This window comes from Garra rufa, chromosome 3, assembly GCF_049309525.1.
Source record: "Garra rufa chromosome 3, GarRuf1.0, whole genome shotgun sequence".
NCBI lineage: Eukaryota > Metazoa > Chordata > Actinopteri > Cypriniformes > Cyprinidae > Garra > Garra rufa.
The window spans coordinates 16,804,550-16,815,429 of NC_133363.1; the positions used below are offsets into that span (position 1 = coordinate 16,804,550).

Below are 10,880 nucleotides of genomic sequence, written 5' to 3' on the forward strand. Positions count from 1 at the left end.
TGAGATAAAACACTTACTTTCAGTGTTTCCTTGATAAAACCTGTCTCCTCCGCTTCGTGAGTGAAAGAAAATATCTCTGAGAAAAAGTTAGTAGGGATGTACACAGCACTCTGGTCTGTTCGGTATCGCGAGTGAAAAACAATGTAGTTGAAAAAAGTTTAGCCGCATACAGCACACACATGTCGTTATTAAACGATATGATATTGCAAAACACATTTGTGAGTAAGATTAAATGACGTATTTCGCTGTTTCTCGTCCTCATATGCTCCTCATCGCGAGCAGAAAAAATGGCGTCTGTGAAAAATATTTCAGATGGGCAAGGCGCGCAAACGAGTAAATATCCCGGATGTTACAGATAACACTCAGCAGTGTTAATATGTGTAACTCTTGGTATTAACACCGGGCAGAGGGCGCTGTTTACACTAACTAGTGTTAATCCTCTAAAATTCAACACCACAATTTTAACACTTTACTCTAAAAGTCCTTAACACCAGAATTTTAACACTGGAGATTTTGCTGTGTGGGAAAGTCCCCGCCAGTGAAAAAGGGATAATGCCTTTTTTATTTATTTTTTAAACATTTAAGTTTTATGAACACACCTGCCACATCGACAGCTGCTCTAATAAATTGCGTGGGTCAACTCACTTTTATAACATTTCTTGTACACAACAATCACATACAAATAACTACCCAAATAAATGGCAATAATTTTACTTAAAATATATTGTTATATAAAAACTGATATATTTTAAGTAAAGAGAAAGTATATTGGTAATGTTTAGTATTAAACAAATAAAATAAACTAGATTACAACTATTTAAAGTATATAAAACCTACTTTCTGGGTGTAGCACTTTTTCGACCACATCAAATGGAAACAACTAGCCAGCCAGTAGTGCAGAAAAAGTCAAGTCACCTTTATTTATATAGCATCAAGTGTCCCCAACTAAGCAAGCCAGAGGCCAGAGGCAATACTTATTGCATTGTAAGGAGAATGGCATCTACACGGAACCGGGAACAGTTCCAATTACACCTGATGTACTCATAAGGTGTAATTGGAACTGTTCCCGGTTCCGGTTGACCTAATTAATGCAGCCTAACAATACTTTAATGGATTTGAATTATAGAAATGTGTCAATTTGTTATGTGTAAGCCAGGTTTAAGAGATTGGTCTTTAATCTACACTGTAAAACCCGACAAGTTACGGTAACTCAAACCGTTTTAGGAAACTGATTGCCTTAAACCATTTAAAGGTCCCATATCGTACACATTTCTGGAGGTTTATTTTATTTGTTGATGTCCTTAAGAATATATATTTGCGGTATAAGTGCCAAAATCCATCTCAATATATTTTTACAGCTCCTTTTTTAGGAGCTCTGTCAAAAACAGGTCGATTTTGGCCCATCTAATTAATATTCATGAGCCTCTCTTCTGATTGGCCTGTTGTTTTCTGAGTGACGCACAACCAGGCCAATCACAGGTAACTACGGTCATGTATGCTGTAAGCGTAAGCGAGCTCAGAGCAATAGAGAGAGCTGATACTCAACAGGATATTTTAGAATGATCATTAATGTTTTTTCTTTTACAAACACCGAATGCAGTAGGCTACATAACTGTTGCTTTAGTAAAGCCCCTTTCACAATGCGCGCTGATTCTGGAAAATTACGGGAACTGTGTGAACCAAAGCCAGAACCTAAAGGCAGTGTTGTAGTAATGATGCACGTTATCAAGCGACTCTTCACAACGAAAAATAACGTTACGTGCAAAGTGGAATGAAGCAGCGATCATCAGGCAGAGTCAGCTCCTCACTATCAGCGCTGAAGCACAGTTTGTTCAGGTTAGTTTCAGTTTAGTGAAACGTACGCGTCGCATTACATCTCACATCCAAACGTCACATGTCTTTATGGTTTGTGTGTAAAGCACGCACAGATCCCAGAAAACAACTGTGAATGAACCAAATTAAACAATTCCGGAACAAATCGTGGGACACATTATCCGTGTATTTACCGGAATCGCTGTGTGAAAGAGGCTGAAGTTGACGTGCCGCTGGTCTCTTATATTAACGTTGTTCTGAAGCCTGTGTAATGATCGTAGCTTGACATCTATCGACTGAACAGGGTTTTCTCCACTTGTTTTCCTGTTGTTGTTGCTCAATGGAATGGATGCGTTGTTGTCTGGGGGTTTGACAAAAGGAGGGTGGGACGTTGGTTTGTGACTGAAGGCGGTGACTTGAGTCGATCGGACGTCACATCGTTACGGAAGTCACAGCTGCTCGTGAAAATGAACAGCTACTTTAAGCAGGCTGTGTGCAGTTTACTGTGGATTGACTGTTTTGAAACTCATATGGTAGTTAGATAGCCCCTAGACCTTAGTTTTCATGAAAAAAGCCAGGAAATTTTGATTTTGACGATATGGGACCTTTAAGTTTGGTAAAACCCGAAAATATGAGTACTATAAACTCATATACATTGAGTTTAATTAACTTATTCTTTTTAACATTAGCTTAGGCAATTATTTGAGTTAACTCAACTTTAAAAATGTAAGTTTATTCCACTCAGTCAGTTTGAATTCAGGTAACCAATCCCACTAAGTCTTATCAACTTTTTGCTACTTGAATGGTTTGAGGAAACCGATTGCCTTAGATGGTTTAAGTTCATCAAACTCAAAGCAATAAAGTTACATAAGACGTACCAAAAACACTGGTAATAATGACAGAACAGGTGGGTTTTCTTAAGTATTTATTGAAATACAACAAATGTTTTAAAGCATAAATAAAAATAATTGATCTGTTTAGTTAAAAAAAATAACATTTACGCTATCTTATCAGACTTTTCACCAAATAAGCAAAGACAGCAAAAACAAGGAAATGTTTAACTAAATTTTTAAAATACTAATTATAATTGATGATATTAAAAATAATAACAATAAATGATATGAAACACAGTGGATCAATTTTAAAATAAAATATATAAAAAAAAGTTTTCCTTGAATTTTGTATAGAAAGTACTGTTAATCTTAAGTATGTATACTATAAGGGTATACATTAGTGCAAAAAAAAAAAAAAAAACCCGTACACTGAGCCAAGACTTGGCAGACATCATCTTCAGATACTATCAAAACATCCAAGTCAAAATTATTTATACAATGCTTTTTACAATACAAGTTGTGTCAAAGCAACTTTACATTACTGCAGTGACCATTTGATCTGGATACAGACTAGACCTGGTGGCTACAGCAACCTCAGAATAAGAAAGAAACTGACTAATATTAACATAGATGCAAAAGTTCCATGTTGCCACAAAGTCAGATTGGAGAGGACTCATCTGGTTCTCGTGGTCTTGCGTCGATGGCCGTCTAGGTGATGAGGTCTTCAATGATGATCTGTCTCTGGGGCTCATCTAGTTGACGTGGTCTCTGCTGACATTCCATTGGGTTTAAGAATAATGTTCCCTCTTCCTCCTAAACAGTGATGGTGACAGCTGCCATCTGCACCTGATCAGGCTCCCGTTTTCTAAATGCAGTAAAAGTTTTGTTAGTGTACATCACCAAATATCATCATATCTAAACAAATCAGACATATTTACATTTTCATAAATTACAATAAAGGTGTGAAGGATCGGGAAAGTGTTTATTCAATAAGGTATGTACACAATTTAAAACAAAAAACCTGTAGTACTTTAATTTTCACATCACAACTTCCAGAGTTGTTTATCAGCAGGATTTTCAGATGTGAATATCAGCTAAATGTTTTAGAGATTTAATTTAATTTACATAAATTCATTTTACTAATTTACTATTTAATTTGACAATCTAAGGTTCTTTATTACAGAACAGAGAGAAAAAGTGATAGTTCACCCAAAAATGAGAATTACTTACTCTAATGTTGTTCCAAGCCCGTATTCCAATTTAAACCCTGTGGCTCGTGACGATACATTGAGGTTTGAGACACAAAACTATCGGTCTGTACAAAAAACTGAACAGTATTTATATTATTATTTACCTTTGATCGATCGCAACGTTCTACTGTCCTCACAACAGCCGGTGCATGATGCGTCAACGTGATCTGCCATAGTAGATGCACGCACAGAAGCGGTCTGTCATGTGTACACATCACTCATTGTTTACGTAGTGCATAGTGGCTACTCAAAATGATAATTACTTGTGCTTATCCTGATTCTGGCAATTGATTAAAAACTAAAAGATTACGTTTTCTTGTGCAAACCCATCTGGGAGTGTTGAGTTTTCATCGACTACAATCGCCAGAGCACGCTGACGCACCATGCACCGGTTGTTGTGAACACGCTCCATACAGCGGAGAGTTCCGGTGGATCAGAGGTAAATAATGATATAAATACTATTAAGTTTCTTGCACAAGACAGACTGTTTTGTGTCTCAAGATCTCAATTTATCACCACGGGCCGCAGGGTTTAATTGGGTTTTGTCTGTGTATGTTTTTTTTCCCTCAAAGATTTGGTAACTATTGACTGCCATTATATGACTGATAGAATGCAATGGTTTGAGTTAAACATTTTTGTTTGAACTATCCCTTTAAGGTATTTTTAATGATATCTGAGAACTTTCTGAGCCTCCATAGACAGCTACGCAACTGGAATGTTCCTATACCTATAAAATTTCTTTTTTTCATCTGTATTAATTAAGTATATAACTATAACTATAATCACAACTTAAAAGACTTCACTGGTATTCTTCTGAAGCAACACAAAATAAAAAAGACTGACAGAATGACAGCCAACCTGAAATTTAAGATGTCATTCACTCTGCCAATTCAGACTGAATCAAAATGGTAGCACACTACAAACATTACTGGTCCTTAGATGTCATGATGTTATTCTTGTGGGATGCTAGTTGAGGTTTGCCATTTTTCATCTGTGCTGTGTATTCACCATTGATCATTGTTTAGGTCTAAATTTCAAATCTAATATTCACATAAAATTACAGTATTGCTTCAGAAGAGCAGAGATTGAATTTGTGTTGCTGGTAATAGACCTTTTTCACAGAAACCAGAAATACGCAATCGCAGGGTATGCAGACTTCCTGTGTAATGTCAACACAGCAGAAAGCCGGGTAATTTAAAATTAAAATGGAGAGAGTCTACACAACTTCCCTCGCTGGTTTGTCAAAGATAACTTTTGCAGACCCCATAAGAGTCGTGTAGGAAAACTCTGTCACAAAGAGGAACAAATTGGATAAAGGATATACGTTTTTCCACTAAGAGTTTATCCGCGTTTATACACGCTTAACGTACGTAAAAAATGACCAGAAAACCCCAAATTTCTGTCATACCTTACTTGGAACAAACACTAACTACTATCAAAAGAACGAGCCCTTATTCCACAGATAAAGTGCATAATATGACGTTAAGCGTTTTCTCCCCCATAGAAGCCCATTATAAGGAAACAGCTTGGTTTATTAACTTACCTTAACAGCGACCAGGGAAAACCAAACTTCTGTTAAATTTCACTTAAAATAAACACTTGCTGCTCTCAAAAGAACGAGCTCTCATTCAGCATATAAAGTGATCGCGCCCCATAGAAGTCTATTATACAAAAAAAAAAAAAGCTTAACGTGGCTTAAAATTTTACTTATAATAAACACTTTCTGCTGTCAAAATAATTAGCTCTTATTGAGCATATAAAGTGAATAATATAGAGTGAATAATATCACGCTTTTCTCCCTATAGAACTCCATTAAGGAAAAAGCTTAACATTGTTTGTTATAATGGACTTCTATGGGGCGCGCACTTTATATGCTGAATAAGAGCTCGTTCTTTTGACAGCAGCAAGTATTTATTATAAGTCAAATTTAACATACGTTTGGTTTTCCCTGGTCGCTGTTGAGGTACGTAATCCACGTTAAGCTGTTTCCTTATAATGGGCTTCTATGGGGGAGAAAACGCTTAACGTGATATTATTCACTTTATATGTGGAATAAGGGCTTGTTCTTTTGATAGTAGTTAATGTTTGTTCCACGTAAGGTTTGACAGAAACTTGCGGTTTCCTGGTCGTTTTTTACATACATTAAGCCACGTTAAGCGTTTTTCACGTTGTTTAACTGGTTACCGGCATACCGGGGCGGAAATGGGTTTACACAGCAATTACGTATTTCCGGCGCAAAATACGGAAGTTGTGAGAAAGGTCCATTCTGGACACAATTGCAATTGCATTAATTGCAATTCATCAAAAAATAAAAACTGAAGAACTTTACTTTTTATAACGTGACAAATTACATCTTGTAATTTCATAATAAACACTAAAGCCCATCAATTTGTATATATCCTAAAGCCCATCATATAAATATAATGTGAACGGGTCAATGACGTGACGGGTCATTTTTTTGTCCAAAGGCCTTAATAATAATAAAAAAACAAATATATAATATCCAAAGTGTGTAAGGTAGTACAACTTGATCTATTTTACTGAATCCAAAAGGTTTTAATTATATTTTACTACATATAATGGTATTTTAAAGATTTTGAAGTGTCAAAAGGTCATTCGGTTTAACCGTCCGAAGGCCAGTAAAGCAATTTCATTTGTGATTAAAATATCTTAAAATGTAATAAATTTATAGATTTTTTATTCTGGCATGATTTTATAAGACTATATATCAACATAGTGCAAAATGGTATTAAAATTATGTGTAGAAGTCGTTGCTTTGTTATGAGAAAGAATGTCCGGAAAAATGATTTTCATTGATGTCATTCGGAGAAACCAACATAAAGGGCTCCATTTTGGATCGAGTCATGTGGTCAATATTAAGTGACAGGATGTGACATCATTCAGACACCTGCCAAGGACCGCATGGTCGTGAAGCAAAGTAAGTAATTCTCTCTTAACTATTAGAAAAATTCATGTTTTCACTTGCTCATACACATGTCCCCAAATATCAGGTCATTCGGTACAACCGCTATAAAACATGGATAATGTTGTAATATTTTAAAAACTTTTACTAAATATAAAATGTTTAATTCTCCTTTTGGTAGCTAGATAGCTAACTAACAAGCTAGGCAGCTAGATATCAGCCTGTTAGCATTGAATGAAGATTTTGTCATTCGTTATAACCAAAAGAGTCATTCGGTTAAACCGGAATTTTGGTTATAACGAATGACTTACTGGTTGTATCGAATGATAGCAATGTACGTTGGTCTCATTTTTACATATCTGGTATAAAAAAATACAACATTTTATTAATAGAAAATGTGCAGAGTATATTATTATATAATTTTGACTGAATTTTAACTTTGCAGATGCCTTTATCAAATAAAGAAAAAGCCGCTCGTTTCTGGGCAAGGTTCAATGCTGATCCTGTTAAAAAAGAACAGATGCTTGCCAAAAGGAGGGAAAGGTATAATTTGTTTTTATTATTTATATTATTATATTCAATAATATAGGTGCCTGGAAGTACCCCATATGCATACTATGGTGAAGGGAATGCCCCAAAAAAACTGGACTGTGCATGTTTATCCTACTATGGTAAATTGCATAGGGATTTTGTATTGAACATGATTTTGTAGCACAGTGTCAAAGAGACAAGGGGGTGGGCTCATTTTACTCAGGCAATCAATCAGTCTTTCAAGATCATCATGAAGCTCCAGAGACTGGATGGCTTTCATGAATGCACAGTAACTTTTTGTTGTAGCACTTGGTCCAACAACCATTAAATGGTTCAATGTTTCAAGGACTTTAATTAATAAGAGTTGTATGTAATGTTTGTTCCAAACAATGATATGTCCTAATGTTTGACGTTCTTTTCATGATAGCCTAGCAGCTCATTGTTTAACAATTTAAACACTAGTTCCAAGAACCATTAAATGATTCAATGTTTTAATGACTTTAATATAATTAATAATACGAGTTGTATGTAATGTTTGTTCCAATAAAAATGAAATGTCTTAATGTTTGACATTCTTTTTCATGAATATATAGCCTAGCATCTCATCATTTAACAATTTAAACACTTGTTCCAAGACCAATTAAATGCTTCAATGTTTTAATTAATAATTTGCAATACGAGTTATATGTTCATTCCAATATCAAAATGTTTTAATGTTTGAAGTACTTTTTACATTAATAGCCTATTATATTAACACTAAAATGTGCTTTTGAAGCTATTTGTGTCTGTTTATTGTCTTTAATATTCATAATGTCAAGGGCAGCAGACATGGTCATTCGGTATAACCGGCCTTGGTCATTCGGTAAAACCAATATAGTAAATATTTAAATGGAATAATATTGTTTTTAATAACTAAAGGAACTACAATAATACAAATATAAAGCAGATAAGGCTCTTTTTTTTACATTTCCCCTTTTCTCCTTTCCCTGTGCAATGTTTTACTTGAATATGTTGGAGTGTTTAGAGTAGGTCAATAAAATGATAACATTTATGAGATCAGTGATAATTTTATTTAATATTTCTTGTGTGGTACACACTATATACTATCTCAACATCAATGTCAAATCAGTTTTTTCCATGAATAATTATCTGCAAATGAATTATTTTAGATATATTCATGGTTAAACCGAATGACTTTTTTGGTGACAAATTTTGTCCATCTTGTAAAAAATGACAAAAACAGTGTTAATTGATTGTACAAACCACAAACTCTTATTGTTAACACCTAGGTAAACTAAAAAATGGTTACAAATATAGTTATATCTCCATTCTATTTTTTTACACTTTTAAAAACCTTATTCGTCATTGACCCGAATTCTACTTACTTCATTTTAGGCTTTTACTGCAGCAGCTTGTTGCCAATGACATCACACCACCCCTAGCTGGCTTAGCTCTGAAAAGATTGATGTAAAAAACATGACAATTTGTTAGTATGATTTTTAAATAAGACAACATGAGGAGCAAATAACAGTCTAAAATGTTAACTAACTTAATTTTAACAAAACAGAGTATAAACGCTCCTCACCGGGCTTGGGCGAGTATAGTAACGTTAAACGTCAGCGTCACATGGATATTCTAGATGAAACTGACAAAGCAAATAATAAATAACGATTAACAAAAAGTTTAAACATTTTTGAAAATAGGGAATGTGTGTTTGCTTTACCTTGCTTCAGAGCTGTGGCGCGAGTGACGGTTAAAGATGTGGAAGATAGTTCGTCTGTCAGCCGCCTCTCCAGTTTAAAAATAAAAATTGCTGGACTCGTTTGTGTCCGACTGTGAGAAACCACAAAACATATTTATTAATTTATCACTGACAACCCGTTGTGTATAACACTGCATATTTAACACCTCCTGTTGATAACTTTGATGTAATGACGCCATAGCTGCTTGATCTTTGCTAGACAACGTTATACACAATAAAGTTGACAATAAAGTCGTTCGAAAGTGCTTAAAACAGCAATAAAGAAGTTTGAAAAGCTTAACTTACCTGATATTTTCCAGGACTACGTCGCAATCCATCCTACTGTGATCCCGTGACGTGAGTGAGAGGATGAGCATGAGCAGACGTGATTGACTGAAAAAATGCGCGCGGTTTTTGAAAAAACCCGGAAAATATTTTGCCTCCAGTAAAAGTAATTATTTTAAAATTATAAATCTAAATCTAAATGAAATAGATGTATGTATTTATTATATTATCGTTATTATTATAGTTTATTATTATGGTTGTTTAATTATTATTAAAAGTAATATTACCATTTAGTTAGGCTATTTATCTAGTATTGAAAGATCTAATCTAATCTAGAACCCTATATTATACAAACGTGACTTCTCAAAAAACTATATTAGAAATCATGGATTAAGCTTATATTTATTTTAAATATTTTGTGATCGATCATAGACATAGAGTGTATGGCAATAATAGATTGAATTAATTTCTAGTAACTTATTTAAAATGAGTTCTGCTTAACCTAATTCGCGTTTGAGTTTACATCACTAATATGTATTGAGTTTAAATAACTTTTAGAAATTTTTGAGTTAAATTAACTCATTTCATTTAACGAATTCCACTGTTAGGTTTTACAGTGTAGATTTTAGCCTATTCTGTACAAATTCTGTTTAAGATTCTAATGAAACTGAACCTGATGCAGTGTGGTGGCAGAGTTGTATTGGAATTGTTGTTTCTAAAGTAACTGAAGCAGAGTGCTCAAGTCAAAGTAACTGAAACTTGTTGGTCTGTTATAATTCTGTTATGATTCTAAAGTAATTGAATCAACCCGACGCAGTGTGGTGGCAGTTTAATTGGACGTATTGTTTCTAATTTAAACAAAGTTGTACGTTTCTAATGTAATTGAATCTGACTGTGATAATTCTGATGAAATTCTAAAGTAACTGAATTGACCCTAAGCAGTGTGGTCACAGAATTATTTCATAACTGTTGTATGTCCACTGTAAAACCAAATTAGTAAGCAGAACTCAAAAAAATGATGTAACTCGTTGCCTCAATTTTTTTAAGTTCATGAACTTAAAAAAAATATTTCAAAGGTAATATTTGGATTACATGCTACATAAACATTTTAATTACAGTTAAATTAAAACATGTTATCAAATCAACTTAAATATTTTCAGTTATAGTGACTTAAAATTTTCCTTACCCATTCTCATGGTATTAAGTTAACATTACAAAAAAAAATAAGTACACAAAGAACCATTTTTAAGTAGCATCAACTCAATATTTATTAGTCTCTTTGTCATTTGTTTTACAAGTACAAGTAACTCAAAACCTTTGACACACAAAATTTTTGTGGTAACTCGTTGCCTAAAATATTTTGAGTACAAACAACTTCAACATAAGTTACAGTGAGTTACACTAAATTCTTGCCCTCTTCTATTTAACACTACAGTGTTAATTTAAAAGACAGAAACATAAAACAATTCAGAGATGCACTAGGCTAAAACCTAAACACCAGATTA

At 34.0% G+C, this 10,880-nt stretch overlaps 1 long non-coding RNA gene across 1 annotated transcript; it reads right to left on the bottom strand.

Annotated features, from left to right (window-relative positions):
• Positions 1–3,075: 3,075 nt before the first annotated feature.
• LOC141330955 (uncharacterized) lies at positions 3,076–9,658 on the bottom strand. Its single transcript, XR_012355211.1, has 4 exons — positions 9,073–9,658; positions 8,935–8,994; positions 8,735–8,802; positions 3,076–3,510 (listed from the first exon to the last, which is right to left on the bottom strand). It is a non-coding gene; the product is annotated as an uncharacterized lncRNA (long non-coding RNA).
• Positions 9,659–10,880: the final 1,222 nt, after the last annotated feature.